A 20,762-nucleotide genomic window follows, 5' to 3' on the forward strand; every position below is an offset into this window, starting at 1 on the left:
CATCCTTTAGTTTATCTTAAATGAGACATTCTCATCTTTGGGCTTTAATTATTCTGTTTAAAAATAAATTTTAAAAGATACTCTGAAGAGAAACTAAGAAAAAAAACAACAAATTAAAAGATTTACCATAATGCAGGTACATAAATATGAGCTAAAAATACTTTTAAATTAAAAATTAATCTTTTTTATTTTAAAAATTAATCTCATTAAAATTACAGATTAGGCTGGATAGAATTGATCCATTGCTGAAGCTTAAAAACAAACTAGCTATAAATGTTACTAGTTTTCTACACTGTTGTTACAAGACTTGACTGACATCCGTGATGTACTCTGCAATATTTTTGAAATGATGAAATGTGTGATCCAGAGACTTGAAATATTTCAATACTTGTGTATAGGAATTTTCTTCCATGAACTAGAAATGAAAAAAGTGAGAATGTTTCCTTGCTCAAATCACATTAAGTGGATTCCCTTACATTACTTGCATTCATTTTTAAGATAGTCATAAATGGTTACATAAAATACAGGAATATTATCTGTTGAAGAAGTTGATGGTTTTTATAGTCAATGTATGTATTCAAATGATAAATGTTTCTGCATAATCTCTGACCCAACAATACCATTCCATGCCACTCCAAGAATTCTTCCATCAAAAGTAAAAGCTCCAGGACATAAAGACATGAACCTCTATGTCCATTACTACATTTCTTGAAATCATAAAACTGTTTGGAACTTAATAAATGTTTATCAATGGGTTTTGACTGAATGAAATTATGGCTCACTCATAGTACACATTACTGGGCATCTACTAAAGGTAATATGGTAGTGATATATGCTAGATATCATTAATATAATAGAAACACAATGTACTAAAAGTGTTTTGCAACTAAAAATCACTATACATTGTATGGCTTTAAAAAGGAATGAAATGCTGCTACATGCTATAACATGGATAAACTTTGAAAACATTATGTTAAGTGAAAGAAGCCAGACACAAAAGGACAACTATTATATGATTCCACTTATATGAGGTAGTTAGAATAGGCAAATTATAAACCCAGAAAATAGAATAGAGTTAACCAGAGGCTAAGGGGAGGGGAGAAATAAGGGGTTATTGTTTAGTGCGTACAGTTTCTGTTTGGGATAACAAGAAAGGTCTTAAAATGGATAATGGTAATGGTTGCTCAACATTGTGAATGTACTTAATACCAATAAATGATACACTTAAAAATGGTTAAAATGGTAAATTTTACATTATGGGACATTTTACCAAAATAAAAAATAAAAATATACTATAAAATAAAGTAAAAATTTACCTCATACTAGGCATACTATGAAGTTTGCATAAAATTGCACTTATTTTAGGAGCTTATATGGTTATTATCATATTTGGGGACATGTAAAGAAAGCAACAGCTTAAGTAGTCCTCTTGAGTTCTTTCTCTCCATCTTTCCAACCTGGTGTTTTCTAGATTAATGGTTTTGTCACGCCTCTCTTTGAATACTAGCATCAGTAGGAATGCTAGCTAGTACTGGTTTCCTTAAGTATCAGCTAAAAAGTTTAATGTATTTTTATGCTGGTAATTGTTCTAGAACCTGGGAGGGATGTCATTGTTTTCTTAACTTGCCAAAAGCAAATATAGTACTGTAGACAGCATTACTAGAAAGAAATAGTAACTTTGAAGTAGACATATGTCCATCCTAAGCAAACTGAATATATTTCAAAGCAGACCACACCACTCAACTGCTGGCAATGTTCTTCCACATACTTGGCAGTATACTACTCGAAGTCTGAGAACTGTTTCTTTTTTGTAAAAATGATTTTGATTGGAAAACCCTGAATAAATCCTTTGGAATGTGTAACGTTTAGAGCTCCTTCTGGGATTCCTTTTCCATGAATCAAGGTTCTTTGATTCACTATCCTCCTTGGCACTTGCTTCCTAGTCATCTCAGCAGCCTTTGTGCCAGTGCTAATGAAGAGCTCCCACTTTAGGTCCTAAAGCAGGGAGAACAATAAAAGGAGAACCTCATTTCAAGTACCAGAAATGTCTGGGCTATAAAGGACACACATATTGTCAAAGTAAGCCCAGAGTGGGGTGACATCACCAAGGTCATTCCTGGCTCCACGTCCCCCACAGGAGGAACAACTAACAATTATTTGGAAACAGGACACTATTTGAGAGAATCCTAGAACATGGAGGTGAGGCTGAAGCACCCCCGTGCACCACAGAGACCAAGACAGACTGCATTAGAAGGGTGAGAAAAGGAGCTTGACCACACTGCCCCTCCCCCAAGCCAGTGGAGCACCATGGGTGAGGTCTCCCCTGAACCTCTGGTTCCTCCAGTAGGGGAAGAGAACTGGGGGACAGCAAGCACCACCACTAGCATTGGGGTTGCGTTGTGGGAGCCACTGCTCTAATCTGCTCCACTGGGTTTGCAGGGGAATCTGCAGGGTTTGACCACTAAAAGTTGGACTGTGATGAAGGGGGAAGGGGCATGCAACAGCCAGCACATGGATTGTGACCGATGGAATTCATACCTGCAGTGCCCAAGTAGTGATCACAACTGGCACCTTTGCTTATCTACAGAGCCAGGTTGGTGGGACACTACAACCGGGGAACTCAGCAGGGTACAGATCCACCTGATATGCATCTGGCCCTTGAACCTGGTTTGCCCATACCCAGGGAAAGAGCAGAGTCACAGCCCACCCACTGTGGAGAGTGTCTTCTGGCCATCTGACCAAAAGGGCTGGCAATAAATCCTGGAAGCTATTTGGCCCAGTCGTGCTCCAGCCAAGAGGCAGGCAGCCAGAGCTCATCACTGGCTCTGGTACAAAGCAGAGCCAGTATCAGGTGTGGAGGGATCCTGTACCATGCACAGGCAGGGAGATTAATTCATATCCAAGGCTGAGAGGAGCTCCCAGCTCCTCCCAACTGGGGAGCCTGTTTGAGAAATTAAGAGTCGCCTGGAGTGCTCCCTCCTCATCCCACCCAGGCAAAGGAACTGGGACTAGCCCCATCCCATCTGCTGTGGAGAGTGTCTTCCTGGCCCATCTGACTAGAAGGATTGGTGACAACTCCTAGAAACTGTGCGGCCAAGCAGTGCTCAAGCCTAGAGAAGGGTAGACAGAGCTGATAGTCTGCAAAGCAAAGCCAGTGGCCTTGTTCAGCCACAGAACGTGGAGTGTGGATCAGCTTGAGTTAAGACAGCAAAGAGCTTTACTGGCTTTAGAGCTGCTTCTCCTGCTGCACCCAGGCAGGAAATCTAATTCATAGCCCTACTCATCACTGAATACAGCCTTCAGCACGTCCAACTGGGGACCCTAACCAGAGAACATGGGAAGCTGTACAGCCCATTAAACAGCCCTAGATACAGTGGCACTTGAACAGACAGCACAGCCTGTGGCCTCCCCCTTCTGCAGGGCAAAACCAGTGCCCTCACCTGACCAGGGAATTAAGTGCACACTCTGGCCTGATTTGGGTTCCCAAACAATGAACTATACAGGCTCTGGGTCCTGTCCAGAGCCAGGTCCTATACAAGCTCTGATTCTCTGCCAGGAAACTAATTCATAGCCCCATGTACTACTGCTACTGAATATAATACCCAGTTAAGTCTGGAGGAAGAGCCCAATTATTCAGATATGCAGATACCAATGTAAGGAATCAAGGATCACAAAAATTAGGCAAATAGGACACCACCAAAGGAAAGTAATAAAACTCCAATAACTGACCTTAAAAAAATGAAGATCTGGGCTTCCCTGGTGGTGCAGTGGTTGAGAGTCCGCCTGCCGATGCAGGGGATGCGGGTTCGTGCCCCGGTCCGGGAGGATCCCACATGCCGCAGAGTGGGCTGGGCCCATGAGCCATGGCTGCTGAGCCTGCACGTCTGGAGCCTGTGCTCCGCAATGGGAGAGGCCACAACAGTGAGAGGCCCACACACCGCAAAAAAAAAAAAAAAAAAAAAAAAGAATATCTATGAACTGTCAAAGAATTCAGAATAATCCTCCTAAGGAAGTTTAGTGAACTACAAGAAAGCACAGACAGCTAAGTGAAATTAGGAAAACAATTCATGAACAAGACAAGAAGTTTGACAAGGAAGTAGCAACATCAAAGAAACAGGAACACTAGATTTTAAAAATACAATAACTGAACTGAAGAATTCAATAGAAAGTTTCAAAGGTAGATTCGACCATGCAGAAGAAAGAATCAGCAAACTGGAGGACAGGACTTTAGAAATTACCCAGTGAAAGGAACAAAAAGGAAAAGAATAAAAAGAGTGAAGAAAGCCTATGGAAATTATGGGACACAATAAAGTAAACAATGTTCATGTATGGGAATTCCAGAAGAAGAAAAGAGAGAGAGAAAGGGAAAAAAAGTATATTTAAAGCAATAATGGATGAAACCTTCCCAAACCTAGGATGAGAAATGGACATCCATATCCATGAAGTCCAAACAAGCCCAAATAGGTTGAACTCAAATAGGGCTACTCTGAGACACATTGCAATTAAATCATCAAAAGTCAAAAACAAAGAAAGAATTTTAAGACCAGCAAGAGAAAAGAGAGAAGTTACATACAAGGGAACCCTGGGATAATTGGATATTCACATGTAAAAGAATGAAATTGGACCAATATCATTTTTTTTTTTTCTTTTTGCGGTATGCGGGCCTCTCACTGTTGTGGCTTCTGCCGTTGTGGAGCACAGGCTCCGGACGCGCAGGCCCAGCGGCCATGGCTCACGGGCCCAGCCGCTCCGCGGCATATGGGATCCTCCCAGACCGGGGCACGAACCCGTATCCCCTGCATCGGCAGGCGGACTCTCAACCACTGCGCCACCAGGGAGGCCCCAATATCTTATACCACTCACAAAACTAACTTGAATTGGATTAAAGACTCAAATGTAAGACCTGAAACTGCAACTGCCAGAAGAAAACATAGGAATAAAGCTCATTACATGGGTTTGGTAATGACTTTTTGGATATGACACTGAAAACACAAACAACAAAATAAAAAATAAACAAATGGAACTACATCAAACTAAAAAGCTTCTGCACAGCAAACGAAAACAAAAACAAATCAACAAAGTGATTGAAAAGACAACCTATAGAATGCGAAAAACATATTTGTAAACCATATATCTGATAAGGGTTAATATCCAAACTAAATTAAAAATTCATACAAATCAATAGCAAAAAAAAAAATACCCAATTAAAAAAATGAGCAAAGGAGCCGAATAGACATTCCTCCAAAGAAGACACACGAAAAGCCAACAGGTACATGAAAAGATGCTCAATACCACTAGTCATTAGGGAAATGCACATTAAAACCACATTGAGATATTACCTCACACCTGTTAGAACAGTCATCCTCAAAAATGTCAAGAGATAACAAATGCTCGTGAGGATGTGGAGAAAAGGGAAGCCTTGTGCTGTTGGTGGGATTGTAGATTGGTAAAGCCAGTATGGAAAACAGTATGGAGGATCCTCAAAAATTAAGACTAGAACTACATATATCTAGCAACTCCACTTCTGGGAATATATCCAAAGAAAATGAAAACACTAACTCAAAAAGATATCTGCACCCCCATGTTCATAGCAGCATTATTTATAATAGCCAAGACATGGAAACAATCTAAGTGCCCATTGATGGACAAATGGGTAAAGAGGTTGTTTTATATATTTATAGATATATACGTATTATATGTATACACACACACACACACACTGAAATATTATTCATCTGTAAGAAAACAAAGAAATGCTACCATTTGAGACAACAGAAATGGACCTTGAAGGCTTTATGCTAAGTTAAATAAGTCAGAGAAAGAAAGGCAAACACTATATGATCTCACTTATATGTGGAACCTAAAAAAAAAGAAAACAATCATAGAAAAAGAGATCAGACCTGTGGTTACAGGAGACAGAGGGTCAGGGGAGGGGAAATTGGAGGAAGATGGTCAAAGGTACAAGCTTCCAATTGTAAGATAAATACATACTATGGACATAATGTACAACATGATGACTACAGCTAACACTGAGGTGTGATATATAGAAAAATCGTTAAGAATAAATTCTAAGCATTCTCTTCACAGAAAAGTATTATTTGATCTCATTTATATAAATTTGTGTGTTTGTGTGAGAGAGAAGGACAGAATACAAAAATGCAAAAAGAAAAGTTGTAAAGTACGAAGCTGCTTAGGTTTATATCTCAATCTATAAGAGATAACAATTTGTTTAATTTTAATAGGTACAAAAATAAATATTAAGCATAGAACAAGCAAAAAGAAAAACTGAGCCCAGCGTAGATGTCCTTAAAGCATTTGCAAAGGAGGGCTTTATTAGGTCCGCGAACACCTGCAATTACAGGCAAAATTCTATGTGTGTGTGTTGTGTATGTACTTGGGGAGTGGACGCATAGCCTTTAGTGAATTATTAAAGGGGATGTTAAGACCCAAAAGTTTAAAAAGCACTGGAAAGCCTGACCACAAAACCATTTTAAACTACTCTGATTATGTTTTTATAGTTTTCCTTCACTCGTAACACTTCAAAGAACAGCATGTGAATGTGGAAAGAATCTCTGCCATTTAGGTAAGATCTCTGAGTCTCAGTGTAAAATTAGCATATAGTGGAAGGATGAAATTATACACCATAGATGAAAGTACCTAGCAGAGCGCTTTAAGACTAGTACTTATTTATGCAAGACATCTTCCCCTGCTTACTTGTTTTCAGTAGAATGAAAGCATACTGAAAGCTGGTACAATGTCTTCTTTAAAGTTTTCTTTTGTAATGCTTACTATGCTTTTTGATACGGATGAGCCAATATCCACTTAAGGGCATGTAAGCTCACAATAACTTTTGTTGAATATAACTGTTTGAATGTACTTTCACTATATTATTATATAGGGATTTTAAACTAAAATGTACCTGCACACACTATTTAGAGCCTAACTTGGATATTTGAGTAGGTGGATATACACCCCTGGAAAATAATAGCTAATTTCTTCACTAAAATCAAATTGCTGAACATCTACTTTGCATATACATAGCTAGGCACTGTATTATGAGTTTCAGGTAATAAAAAGTTGTTAGTCAAAGACTCTGCTCCCTAGGGTTATTTTACAACAGCAAATCATGTTCAAACTAAAGGATAGACCAAAATAGAAAGTGCCACAGGCGTTTAGACAAGGGAGAAACACATCTGAAATGAGAAGGAAGGTGGGTATGGGGAAGGGTTCATGGAAGAGGCAGTGTATGCTGTGAGCAAGGTTTCAACGTGTAGCAGGGTGAGTGAAAGGAACAAATGAAGACATATAGTCGTGATATCATGAGGCACAAACTAGAAATAAACAGCACTTGTTCTAGGCTGGTCATGAGGTAATTTAAGGGGATTAGTGAGAAACTAGATAAAGAGATATCTCTTTATGTATTACTTATTAATAATACTTTTGAACACAAGTATTTAATTAAAAAAAGAACAATATAGGGATAGGAGACTAGGAGGTACAAACTATTATTATAAAATGAGCTATAAGGATATACTGCATAGCACAGAAAATATAGCCAATATTTTATAACTATAAATGGAGTATAACCTTTAAGAATTGTGAGTCACTATATTTTACACCTGTAACTTATATAATATTACACATCAACTATACTTCAATTAAAAATGCTATTTTAGTGAATAAAACACTAAGCAGTAAAATTTTTAAAAAAGAACTTAGAAGAGAACTTAAAAATAAAGACATAAAGAGCAGGTTGAAACAGCGCAGAAATCTGGCAATTAAGAGGCCATTGATAACTTTCAAAATAGCACTTTTTCTACCTATTCTCAGTGGAGGCAAAGCCTTATGAATCCTACTATTTCTTTTTCTGTTTTTCAAAATCTCAGGATAAGTCTACTTCAATTGTAGCTAATGGCAGTAAAGCAGCACCAGAAAATGCCTTTTGTAAAGAGAGGGCAACTTTGTGAATCCTAAGTGGGTACTCAAGTCTTAAATTACTGATAACACTGACCACCCACCAGACTAAATGTTTTTTTTTACGTGATTGGAAAGCAACAGATTGATTTCAATTCTATCTTGTCATATCTACAAAAAAGTTCCTACAGTTCATTTAGCAACTAATAGAATACATCCTTCTATTTGGTATTAATCCTCCTTAACACGGGGCAATTAATTTTTCCTTTCTCTGGGAAACGTTTTTAACAAAGGAAATAGAGTCATAAATTAATTTCGGTTAGGAAATCATACAACTATTTCTACCTAGGGCTTTGAATTTAGAAACTTTCCTCAGAAATTGTTTAAATATAACGAAGTCCAAATTCAGAAATACCTTAAATTTAATTATCTTAGTTGCACTAAAATAACAAATTCTATTTTCTATCTTGTTTTCTTTCTTCCCCAGAAGGCTTCTCCAACCCTAATCCATAACTTAATGCATTCATCTCACCTATAAAATCACTGGCAGGTATGATGCCGGCTTTGGCGGCTCCAGTCGCCTAATCCTGACCCATTTCTTGCCAAAGAACTCAGTTTCTTCAGAAACCAAGTAACAGACATTTCAATTTCTAACCATCATTAGCATATTTTCATGTACTAATACTCAACATAAAAACACCTTTCAAAATTACAGAAATTTTTACTGTACTTAAGATCAATTGCACTAACCTGTATTTCATAAACCTTGGGCTACTTTCAAAAAAATGAATTATTATTTTAATATGTTTTTCACCTATTATTCAGAATAATTATTCATATAATTAAATATTTTACAATTAGGTAAGAAAGGTGGAAAATCCGATTTCGGAGGAAGATGGCGGAAGAGTAAGACGCGGAGATCACCTTCCTCCCCACAGATACATCAGAAATTCATCTACACGTGGAACAACTCCTACAGAACACCTACTGAACGCTGACAGAAGACCTCAGACCCCCAAAAGGCAAGAAACTCCCCACATACCTGGGTAGGGCAAAAGAAAAAAAGAATAAACAGAGACAATAGGATAGGGACGGGACCTGCACCAGTGGGAGGGAGCCGTGAAGGAGGAAAGGTTTCCACACACTACAAGCCCCTTCGCGGGCGGAGACTGCAGGTGGCGGAGGGGGAAAGCTTAGGAGTAGCGGAGGAGAGCACAGCAACAGGGTTGTGGAGGGCAAAGCGGAGAGATTCCGGCACAGAGGATCGGTGCCCTCAGGCACACACCAGCCCGAGAGGCTTGTCTGCTTGGCCGCCGGGGCGGGCGGGGCTGGGAGCTGAGGCTCGGGTATTGGCTTTCAGTCGGAGCGCAGGGAGTGGACTGGGGCTGGCGAAAGGACGAGAGCCTGAAGGGGTTAGTGCACCACGGCTAGCCCGGAGGGAGTCCGGGGAAAGGGTCTGGAGCTGCCGAAGAGGCAAGAGACTTTTTTCCCTTTTGTTTCCTGGTGCACGAGGAGAGGGCATTAAGAAGGCTGCTTGGGGAAGCGCCGGAGACAGGCGCGAGCCGCGGGTAAGGCGCGGACCTCGGAGACGGGCGTGAGATGCTGGGGCTACTGCCGCCGCCGCCGCCGCCGCCACCGCCGCCGGGCCTGTGTGCGAGCGCGGGTCACTGTCCGCCCCGCCTTCCGGGGGGCCTGTGCACCCCGCCACTGCCGGGGTCCCAGGATCCGGGGACGGCTTTCCCGGGAAAGCGCACGGAGCGCCACGGGCTGCTGCAACGTCACGGCGGCCTCTGCCGCCGCAGGCCCGCCCCACACTGCGCGCCCCTCCCTCCCCTCTGCCGGAGTGAGCCAGAGCCCCCGAATCAGTGGCTCCTTTAAACCCGTCCTGTCTGAGTGAAGAACGGACGCCCTCCGGCGACCTACGCGCAGAGGCGGGGCCAGGTCCAAGGCTGAGACCCGGGAGCTGTGAGAACAGAGCAGAGACAGGGAAATCTCTCTGTGCAGCCTCGGAGGCAGCGGATTAAAGCTCCACGGTCCATTTGATGTGCCCTGTGTCTGTGGAGTGCATGAATGGACAGCGAATCATCCCAAATTTAGGAAGTGGAATTTGAGGACAAGATTTAAGACTTTCCCCCCTTTTCCTCTTTTTACAACGAATTATCCCAAATTAAGGAGGTGGACTTAGAGAGCAAGATTTCAGACTTCTCGCCCTTTTCCTTTTTTTACAACGAATTATCCCAAATTGAGGAGGTGGACTTGGAGAGCAAGATTTTTGATTTTTCCCCCTGCTCTCTTTTTGTGAATGTGTATGTGTAATCTTCTGTGTAAGATTCTCTCTGTATAGCTTAGCTTCCACCATATGTCCCAGGGTTCTATCGGGCCGTTTTTTTTTCAATAATTACTTTTTAATTTTAATAACGCTACTATATTTCATATTTTATTCTATTTTACTTTACCTGCTCTTTTTTTCCTACCTTCCCTTCCTCCCTCCCTCCCTCGGCTCCTCCTTTCTTTCTTTCTTTTTCTTTCCTCCCTCCCACCCTTCTTCTTTCCACTTTCTTTTTCTTTCCTTCATCCCTCTCTCCCTCCTGTCTTTCTTTCTTTCGTTCCTTCCTTCCTCCCTCCCTCCCTTCTTCCATTCACTCTTCCTTTTACTTTCATTCCTCACTCCCTCCCTCCCTCCTTTCTTTCTTTCCATCCTTCCTGCCTCCCTCCTTTCTCTCTTTCTTCCTTCCTTCCTTCCTTTCTTCCCTTCTTCCTTTCTTTCCCTCTCTCTTTCTTTCTTCTACTAATTCTTTCTTTCTACTTTTTCTCCCTGTTATTCTGAGCCGGGTGGATGAAAGGCTCTTGGTGCTGCAGCCAGGAGTCAGTGCTGTGCCTCTGAAGTGGGAGAGCCAACTTCAGGACACGGGTCCACAAGAGACCTCCCAGCTCCACATAATATCAAGCAGCAAAACTCTCCCAGAGATCTCCATCTCAACACCAGCACCCAGCTTCAGTCAACGACGAGCAAGCTACAGTGCTGGTCACCCTATGCCAAGCAACTAGCAAGGCAGGAACACAACCCCACCCATTAACAGAGAGGCTGCCTAAAAACATAATAAGGCCACAGGCACCCCAAAACACACCACCAGACGTGGACCTGTCCACCAGAAAGACAAGATCGAGCCTCAACCACCAGAACACAGGCATTAGTCCCCCCCACCAGGAAGCCTACACAACCTACTGAAACAACCTTAGCCACTGGGGACAGACACCAAAAACAACGGGAACTACGAATCTGCAGCCTGCAAAAAGGAGACCCCAAACACAGTAAGATAAGCAAAATGAGAAGACAGAAAAACACACAGCAGGTGAAGGAGCAAGATAAAAACCTACCAGACCTAACAAATGAAGAGGTAATAGGCAGTCTACCTGAAAAAGAATTCAGAATAATGATGGTAAAGCTGATCCAAGATTCTATTTCCAAGATCCATAATCTTGGAAATAGAATAGACAAAATGCAAGAAACAGTTAACAGGGACCTAGAAGAACTAAAGATGAATCAAGCATCGATTAAAAACACAATAAATGAAATGAAAAATACTCTAGATGGGATCAATAGCAGAATAACTGAGGCAGAAGAACGGATAAGTGAGGTGGAAGATAAAATAGTGGAAATAACTGATGCAGAGCAAAATAAAGAAAAAAGAATGAAAAGAACAGAGGACAGTCTCAGAGACCTCTGGGACAACATTAAACGCACCAACATTCGAATTATAGGGGTTCCAGAAGAAGAAGAGAAAAAGAAAGGGACTGAGAAAAGATTTGAAGAGATTATAGTTGAAAACTTCCCTAATATGGGAAAGGAAATAGTGAATCAAGTCCAGGAGGCACAGAGAGTCCCATACAGAATAAATCCAAGGAGAAATACACCAAGACACATATTAATCAAACTGTCAAAAATTAAACACAAAGAAATCATATTAAAAGCAGCAAGGGAAAAGCAACAAATAACACACAAGGGAATCCCCATCAGGTTAACAGCTGATCTCTCAGCAGAAACTCTACAAGCCAGAAGGGAGTGGCAGGACATAATTAAAGTGATGAAGGAGAGAAACCTGCAACCAAGATTACTCTACCCAGCAAGGATCTCATTCAGATTTGATGGAGAAATTAAAAACTTTACAGACAAGCAAAAGCTGAGAGAGTTCAGCACCACCAAACCAGCTTTACAACAAATGCTAAAGGAACTTCTCTAGGCAAGAAACACAACAGAAGGAATATACCTACAATAACGAACCCAAAGCAATTTAGGAAATGGGATTAGGAACATACATATCAATAAATACCTTAAATGTAAACGGACTAAATGCTCCCACCAAAAGACACAGAGTGGCTGAATGGATACAAAAACAAGACCCATATATATGCTGTCTACAAGAGACCCACTTCAGACCTAGAGACACTTACAGATTGAAAGTAAGGGGATGGAAAAAGATATTCCATGCAAATGGAAATCAAAAGAAAGCTGGAGTAGCAATTCTTATATCAGACAAAATAGACTTTAAAATAAAGACTATTAGAAGAGACAAAGAAGGACACTACATAACGATAAAGGGATCGATCCAAGAAGAAGATATAACAATTGTAAATATTTATGCACCCAACATAGGAGCACCTCAATACATAAGGCAAATACTAACAGCCATAAAAGGGGAAATCGACAGTAACACAATCATAGTAGGGGACTTTAACACCCCACTTTCACCAATGGACAGATCATCCAAAATGAAAATAAATAAGGAAACACAAGCTTGAAATGATACATTAAACAAGATGGACTTAGTTGATATTTATAGGACATTCCATCCAAAAACAACAGAATACACATTTTTCTCAAGTGCTCATGGAACATTCTCCAGGATAGATCATATCTTGGGTCACAAATCAAGCCTCGGTAAATTTAAGAAAATTGAAATTGTATCAAGTATCTTTTCAGACCACAATGCTATGAGACTAGACATCAATTACAGGAAAAGAGCTGTAAAAAATACAAACACATGGAGGCTAAACAATACACTATTCAATAACGAAGTGATCACTGAAGAAATCAAAGAGGAAATAAAAAAATACCTAGAAACAAATGACAATGGAGACATGACGACCCAAAACCAGTGGGACGCAGCAAAAGCAGTTCTAAGGGGGAAGTTTATAGCAATACAATCCCACCTTAAGAAACAGGAAACATTTCGAGTAAACAACCTGACCCTGCACCTAAAGCAATTAGAGAAAGAAGAACAAAAAACCCCCAAAGTTAGCAGAAGGAAAGAAATCATAAAGATCAGATCAGAAATAAATGAAAAAGAAATGAAGGAAACGATAGCAAAGATCAACCAAACTAAAAGCTGGTTCTTTGAGAAGATAAACAAAATTGACAAACCATTAGCCAGACTCATCAAGAAAAGAAGGGAGAAGACTCAAATCAATAGAATTAGAAATGAAGAAGGAGAAGTAACAACTGACACTGCAGAAATACAAAAGATCATGAGAGATTACTACAAGCAACTCTATGCCAATAAAATGGACAACCTGGAAGAAATGGACAAATTCTTAGAAATGCACAACCTGCCAAGACTGACTCAGGAAGAAATAGAAAATATGAATAGACCAATCACAAGCACTGAAATTGAAACTGTGATTAAAAATCTTCCATCAAACAAAAGCCCAGGACCAGATGGCTTCACAGGCGAATTCTATCAAACATTTAGAGAAGAGCTAACACCCATCCTTCTCAAACTCTTCCAAACAATATCAGAGGAAGGAACACTCCCAAACTCATTCTACGAGGCCACCATCACCTTGATACCAAAACCAGGCAAGGATGTCACAAAGAAAGAAAACTACAGGCCAATATCACTGATGAACATAGATGCAAAAATCCTCAACACAATACTAGCAAACAGAATCCAACAGCACATCAAAATGATCATACACCATGATCAAGTGGGGTTTATTCCAGGAATGCAAGGATTCTTCAATATATGCAAATCAATCAATGTGATACACCATATTAACAAGTTGAAGGAGAAAAACCATATGATCATCTCAATAGATGCAGAGAAAGCTTTCGACAAAATTCAACACCCATTTATGATAAAAACCCTGCAGAAAGTAGGCATAGAGGGAACTTTCCTCAACATAATAAAGGCCATATATGACAAACCCACAGCCAACATTGTCCTCAATGGTGAAAAACTGAAACCATTTCCACTAAGATCGGGAACAAGACCAGGCTGCCCACTCTCACCACTCTTATTCAACTTAGTTTTGGAAGTTTTAGCCACAGCAATCAGAGAAGAAAAGGAAATAAAAGGAATCGAAATTGGAAAAGAAGAAGTAAAGCTGTCACTGTTTGCAGATGACATGATACTATACATAGAGAATCCTAAAGATGCTACCGAAAAACTACTAGAGCTAATCAATGAATTTGGTAAAGTAGCAGGATACAAAATTAATGTACAGAAATCTCTGGCATTCCTGTACACTAATGATGAAAAATCTGAAAATGAAATCAAGAAAACACTCCCATTTACCACTGCAACAAAAAGAATAAAATATCTAGGAATAAACCTACCTAAGGAGACAAAAGACCTGTATGCAGAAAATTATAAGACACTGATGAAAGAAATTAAAGATGATACAAATAGATGGAGAGATATACCATGCTCCTGGATTGGAAGAATCAATATTGTGAAAATGACTCTACTACCCAAAGCAATCTACAGATTCAATGCAATCCCTATCAAACTCCCACTGGCATTTTTCACAGAACTAGAACAAAATATTTCACAATTTGTTTGGAAAAACAAAAGACCACGAATAGCCAAAGCAATCTTGAGAACGAAAAACGGAGCTGGAGGAATCAGGCTCCCTGACTTCAGACTATACTACAAAGCTACAGTAATCAAGACAGTGTGGTACTGGCATAAAAACAGAAAGATAGATCAGTGGATCAGGATAGAAAGCCCAGAGATAAACCCACGCACATATGGCCAACTTATCTTTGATAAAGGAGGCAGGAATGTACAGTGGAGAAAGGACAGCCTCTTCAATAAGTGGTGCTGGGAAAACTGGACAGGGACATGTAAAAGTTTGAGATTAGATCATTCCCTAACACCATACACAAAAATAAGCTCAAAATGGATTAAAGACTTAAATGTAAGGCCAGAAACTATCAAACTCTTAGAGGAAAACATAGGTAGAACACTCTATGACATCAATCACAGCAAGATCCTTTTGGACCCACCTCCTAGAGAAATGGAAATAAAAACAAAGATAAACAAATGGGACCTAATGGAACTTCAAAGCTTTTGCACAGCAAAGGAAACCATAAACAAGACCAAAAGACAACCCTCAGAATGGGAGAAAATATTTGCAAATGAAGCAACTGACAAAGGATTAATCTCCGAAATTTATAAACAGCTCATGCAGCTCAATAGCAAAAAAACAAACAACCCAATCCAAAAATGGGCAGAAGACTTAAATAGGCATTTCTCCAAAGAAGATATACAGACTGCCAACAAACACATGAAAGAATGCTCAAGATCATTAATCATTAGAGAAATGCAAATCAAAACTACAATGAGATATCATCTCACACCAGTCAGAATGGCCATCATCAAGAAATCTAGAAACAATAAATGCTGGAGAGGGTGTGGAGAAAAGGGAACACTCTTGCACTGCTGGTGGGAATGTGAATTGGTACAGCCACTATGGAGAACAGTACGGAGGTTCCTCAAAAAACTAAAAATAGAAGTACCATATGAGCCAGCAATCCCACTACTAGGCATATACCCTGAGAAAACCATAATTCAAAAAGAGACATGTACCAAAATGTTCATTGCAGCTCTATTCACAATAGCCCGGAGCTGGAAACAACCTAAGTGTCCATCATCGGATGAATGGATAAAGAAGATGTGGCACATATATACAATGGAATATTACTCAGCCATAAAAAGAAACGAAACTGAGCTATTTGTAATGAGGTGGATAGACCTAGAGTCTGTCATACAGAGTGAAGTAAGTCAGAAAGAGAAAGACAAATACCGTATGCTAACACATATATACAGAATTAAAAAACAAATGTCATGAAGAACCTAGGGGTAAAACGGGAATAAAGACACAGACCTACTTGAGAATGGACTTGAGGATATGGGGAGGGGGAAGGCTAAGCTGTGACAAAGCGAAAGAGAGGCATGGACATATGTACACTACCAAACGTAAGGTAGATAGATAGAGGGAAGCAGCCGCAGAGCACAGGGAGATCAGCTCGGTGCTTTGTGACCGCCTGGAGGGGTGGGAAGGGGAGGGTGGGAGGGAGGGAGATGCATGAGGGAAGGGATGTGGGAACAGATGTATATGTATGACTGATTCACTTTGTTATAAAGCAGAAACTAATAAAAATAAATAAATAAATAAATACATTGGGGGAAGAAAAAAAGAAAGGTGGAAAATAGTTTTGCTATTCTTGTTCTTTGTTCTCTCTTCTAGTTGGTGTGCCTGAGTCAAAATTTTAGAATATTGAAAATTTAATATTTCAAACCCAAACCACATTTAAAGATAATAATAACAACCAGCCAAAACAATATCGGTCCAGAGGTTTGCATGGTCCGGGGAACAATTCTCTGAGTGGGCCACTTGGAGTGGGATTTGCCCACCCCCCTCCACTCCTTCTGCCTCATATACTGAAGATAGAGACAAAGAAACCAACTCAAATCTTTCCAAAGTGTATTTATAAATAGAGAATTTGTAATCAGAAAAACAATAACAATATATAATAGAAGTAACATGATTTTTCAGAACCAGTATCTTGTTCTAAAGCAATATATAAAAAAGAAGGTTAGCTATAAACCCTGGACCTCTTTTTCATTGATCTCCTATTTTAATTTGTTAAAATAAAATCCATGGCCTTTTGAGTCAAACTGTCTCTTTAATTTCAGATTTAAAGATAACAAATCTCTTCTTAAATGGAATATTGGCACACAGACACCACACAGTCTGGCTTATTGCAACTGTTCTCTGTTGGTGAAGTGGCACATTTGTAATCCCCACCATAGCAATCTTCACTATTTCACAGAATATCATTCAATTGTACATCCCTAGGTGGCAACAAGAATGGGCACTTGAGCTCAGCAGCAAAGCGTTTGTGGGGAAATCCTAGGTCAGAACCCCTAAAAGGGGAGACTAACTTGAGGATGCCCAAATAACCTGAGGTTTACCTTGGCCACCTCCCCTGGCTTTCTGACTGCCTGTGGGAAAAGCCTCTCTGGAAACTCTTTTGAGGTTATTGGGGGAATCCTAGGACAAACACACTGCTTGCTTTTGCAGGAGGACTTGCCCCATACCCTACCCAGCTAGGTGTCTCACAACCTAGCTGGACTAAAAAAGCTTCAAGAAAAACGGGACAGACTGACATTTGCATTTCTACTTCCACCTATTCTTATGCACGTGGAGCAAAATATGTAGGTATAGCCCTCTTTCTCACACCCCAACAGATCCTGCTGTCCTCGAAACCCATCTGGTAGCTGCAGTGACTACAATGAAGGGAGTTATCTGAAACCATGTTGGTACTGAGTTTAAAGGATTTTTCATGCCATGCATTTTGGGGAAGGACACAGATAATAGTCCAAACATGGTATAAGGCAATGCCCTTTCTGGGTCCTTGAAAAATCAGTCACGGAACAGAGGTGGTGGACAGGAGCTGACAAGAGCTGGCTTGTTAATGAGCACAGCATCCCCGGGGTGGGGGGTGGGGGAATCCATGAAATGATTGACAAGAGAAGATGGTAAATGAAGGGAGAAGTGGGGACAAGTGCTGCTCAACCCAAGCTGAACTCCAGGAGGTAAGTTTCTCCTCTAATTGGAGATTCTTTCTAAAGGTTCAGTATTGAAGTGGGTGTTTGACGTTGAAATGTGCAGACCCATTCTAATAACTGGAAGGGGAGAAGACTGAGGAAGGCAAAAGAAGAGGGAAGATTTCCGATTACTTCTCCAGGCTGCTGACAAGAACCTGCTGCTCGCAAACCAAAAATAACCAAGCGAAGGTTGAAGGTAGCAACGTAAAAGTGCAACTCAAATTATTTTACATTCTGAATCCTCTTCAATATCTAAGCGAGTGTGGCACAGCAATGGTTGATTATCTTAAGATTACAGAGGCTGACCGCCTTCTTTGTTTGCCCACTAACACCGCTCCTCCAATAATCTCAAGCACTTGGCTGATTGATAATTCAATTCCAGTTGCTGCTCCTTTTCCCATTGCAGAAGGCGGCAGGGATATTCCCCTTCTTCCCTCTGTATTACAAACCCCATTAGTGTGGCCGAGGCTAATAATAGCCGGGCTGCTTACCTTCTCCGGAGGGATCGAATCAGCGCATGTCCCCGCGCCGGCTGCCCCGGGGCCGCAGTGCCGCCGCGCCGGGTCTGTGCTTGGTCAGTTCGGCCGGCCCCCACCCCACCTGCCAGCTGCAGCAGCTGCTCCCGCCGCTTCCGCCGCCGAGCTCCGGCCGCAGGAAGTCATCCCCCGCGCCGGGCCGGATCGCCACATTCCGCGCCAGCCGCGGGGGGAGAGGGGCCTCTTCCTGCTGCGGGGACCGGCTCCTGGAAACTGCGCTCAAAGATCGCTACCCTTCCCGGTTGTAGGGTTATTTTCTAGGAATGCTTTTACAGAAGAAGCGTCGCCGGCTGGTGGACCGAGAGAGAAGAGCCAGAGTGACTTTCTCTGCAGAGCGCCTTACCTCTGAGCGCTCCCCTGTCACTCCCGCGGCATGCACAGCTCCATTCCGCTGTGTGGGTTTTCCACCCTCTTCATCTTCCTTATCTGTATTGTTCATTTCGCTGAATTTGAGAGTGGGATTAGCTTTGAAGATATCATTCAAACACTCCGAAAATATTTTAAATTGGCGACTAGTTTTTCCAAGCCCCTGTAGCAAGCTCCACTTTCCCTCAACACACACACACACACACACATATACACACACACACACAGTTACTCGCACGTACACACCCAGCCAAACCACTCACAATTAGGAAAGCTGGGACCTCTCGCCCTCTTGCCTACGTAATGGAACAGGAAACTCCCAAAGGAGTGGGGAAGTAGGACCGGCTAGCGAAAGCACTCGAGGAAAGAGAGAGGGGTCGCCCCAAGATTTTGTTGCTGTTCAGTAGTGTCCTTAGTGGACAGATGTTCCCCCTCTAACCCCCTGGCCCCGCCCCAAGTGGAATGGCTGGTCTGGTGACCGCTGTAACATTTGGACACAAAGAAGCTGAAGCCACATTAACAGGTGGCTGCATCTCTTTCTTTCCCGAAGGATTTATCAGAATTGGCTTTAGGAATAATATTAGCATATACGTATATAATAAACCCTTTCCTTCTCTTTAAATTGGCACCAGCTATTAACAGGTTTCTCTCTCTCTCTCATTTTCCTCCCTCCCTCCTTCCCTTCCTCCCTCTCCTAAGCTGACCAGATCATCAGTTTCCGGACTTAAGGGGGAAAAAAAGGCCAAGGATGTGCTCTCTTTACAGCTGAACCAGGGCTTATTTTCCCGGTGTTCAGCCATTCCCAAGTAGAGAGGCTTTTTGACCCTAGGGTTCTCTGTGAGTGAACTTCTCACATTCAGCTTGCTTTTGGAATTGCCCATCACTAGGTCCAGGCCAGTTTTATCCTTGGATTTGTCCAGCAACCTAAACAGTATAATTGCACAAGGCCAAGGCAGTACTTTTAATCTAGGAAGAGTTCCCAACTCTCTGTTTAGCAGTTCCAAAATTAGGAGGTAGTGTAGCAAACAGTTTCAACAAGGCTCAGTAAGAATTCTTGACCCTAGAATGCGGGCTTTTAAAAAGCTGGAACAACCTAATTCATCTCTCTGAGTTTCACTTTCATAAAATTAGACCTCACCAAAGAGCAGGGGATTCTTAATATGTATCAAAGTGTATGTGGAATCTGGATGGGAATATTACATCTTTAATTTCACTAACCTCTAGCTGCAATTTAGTATTTAGCATGTCCTTTAAATCTAAATGCAGACAACAAACCACAATAATATTAGGAGTACCTGTGACTATATCCCCAGCAGATACCACAGACAATTTCCTAAGGCAGTTTTTATAGATATCTCAAAGTATCACTAGTCTGATGTTACAATCAAATCATCATTACCTTTTTTGTTTTATCTAATAGACTATATCTATTTTAGAATGGTTTTAGATATACAGAAAAATTAAGGGGATAATACAGAGTTCTTATATATCTCATTCCCAATTTCCTCGATTATTGACACCGTACACCAGTGTGGTACCTTTTTTACAATTAATGAGCCAATATTAATACAATAATATTAACCAGAGTCTGTACTTTATTCAGATTTCCTTGGCTTTTGCCTAGTGTCCTTAATTCCATTTCAGGCTTCCATCCAGGACACCACATTACATTTAGTTATCAAGCCCCCTTAGGCTCCTCTGGGCTGTGGTAGTTTCTCAGGCTTTTCTTGTTTTTGATAACCTTGACAGTTTCTTTTTTAAATGTATTTATTTAATTTATTTATTTTTGGCTGTGTTGGGTGTTTGTTGCTACGTGCGGGCTTTCTCTAGTTGCGGAGAGCGGGGGTTACTCTTCGTTGCAGCGCGCCGGCCTCTCATTGCAGTGGCCTCTCTCATTGTGGAGCACGGGCTGTAGGCGCGTGGGCCTCCGTAGTTGCAGCATATGGACTCAGTATTTGTGGTTCACGGGCTTAGTTGCTCCCTGGCATGTGGGATCTTCCCAGGCCAGGGCTCGAACCCGTGTCCCCTGCATTGGCAGGCGGACTCTCAA

At 41.2% G+C, this 20,762-nt stretch overlaps 1 long non-coding RNA gene across 3 annotated transcripts; it reads right to left on the reverse strand.

The window, feature by feature from the left end:
- Positions 1 to 725: 725 nt before the first annotated feature.
- LOC308611046 lies at positions 726 to 18,925 on the reverse strand. Of its 3 annotated transcripts, none has more exons than XR_014014763.1 (3): positions 18,690 to 18,925; positions 3,730 to 3,891; positions 726 to 1,995 (listed from the first exon to the last, which is right to left on the reverse strand). It is a non-coding gene; the product is annotated as an uncharacterized lncRNA (long non-coding RNA). The 3 variants fall into 3 exon arrangements; XR_014014764.1 differs by lacking the exon at positions 18,690 to 18,925 and adding an exon at positions 8,447 to 8,495; XR_014014765.1 differs by lacking the exon at positions 18,690 to 18,925 and having other exon boundaries at positions 3,730 to 4,589.
- Between the last annotated feature and the right edge of the window lie 1,837 nt (positions 18,926 to 20,762).

This window comes from Mesoplodon bidens (genome assembly GCF_964165515.1).
Source record: "Mesoplodon bidens genome assembly, contig: HAP1_SCAFFOLD_154, whole genome shotgun sequence".
NCBI classification, from domain to species: domain Eukaryota; kingdom Metazoa; phylum Chordata; class Mammalia; order Artiodactyla; family Ziphiidae; genus Mesoplodon; species Mesoplodon bidens.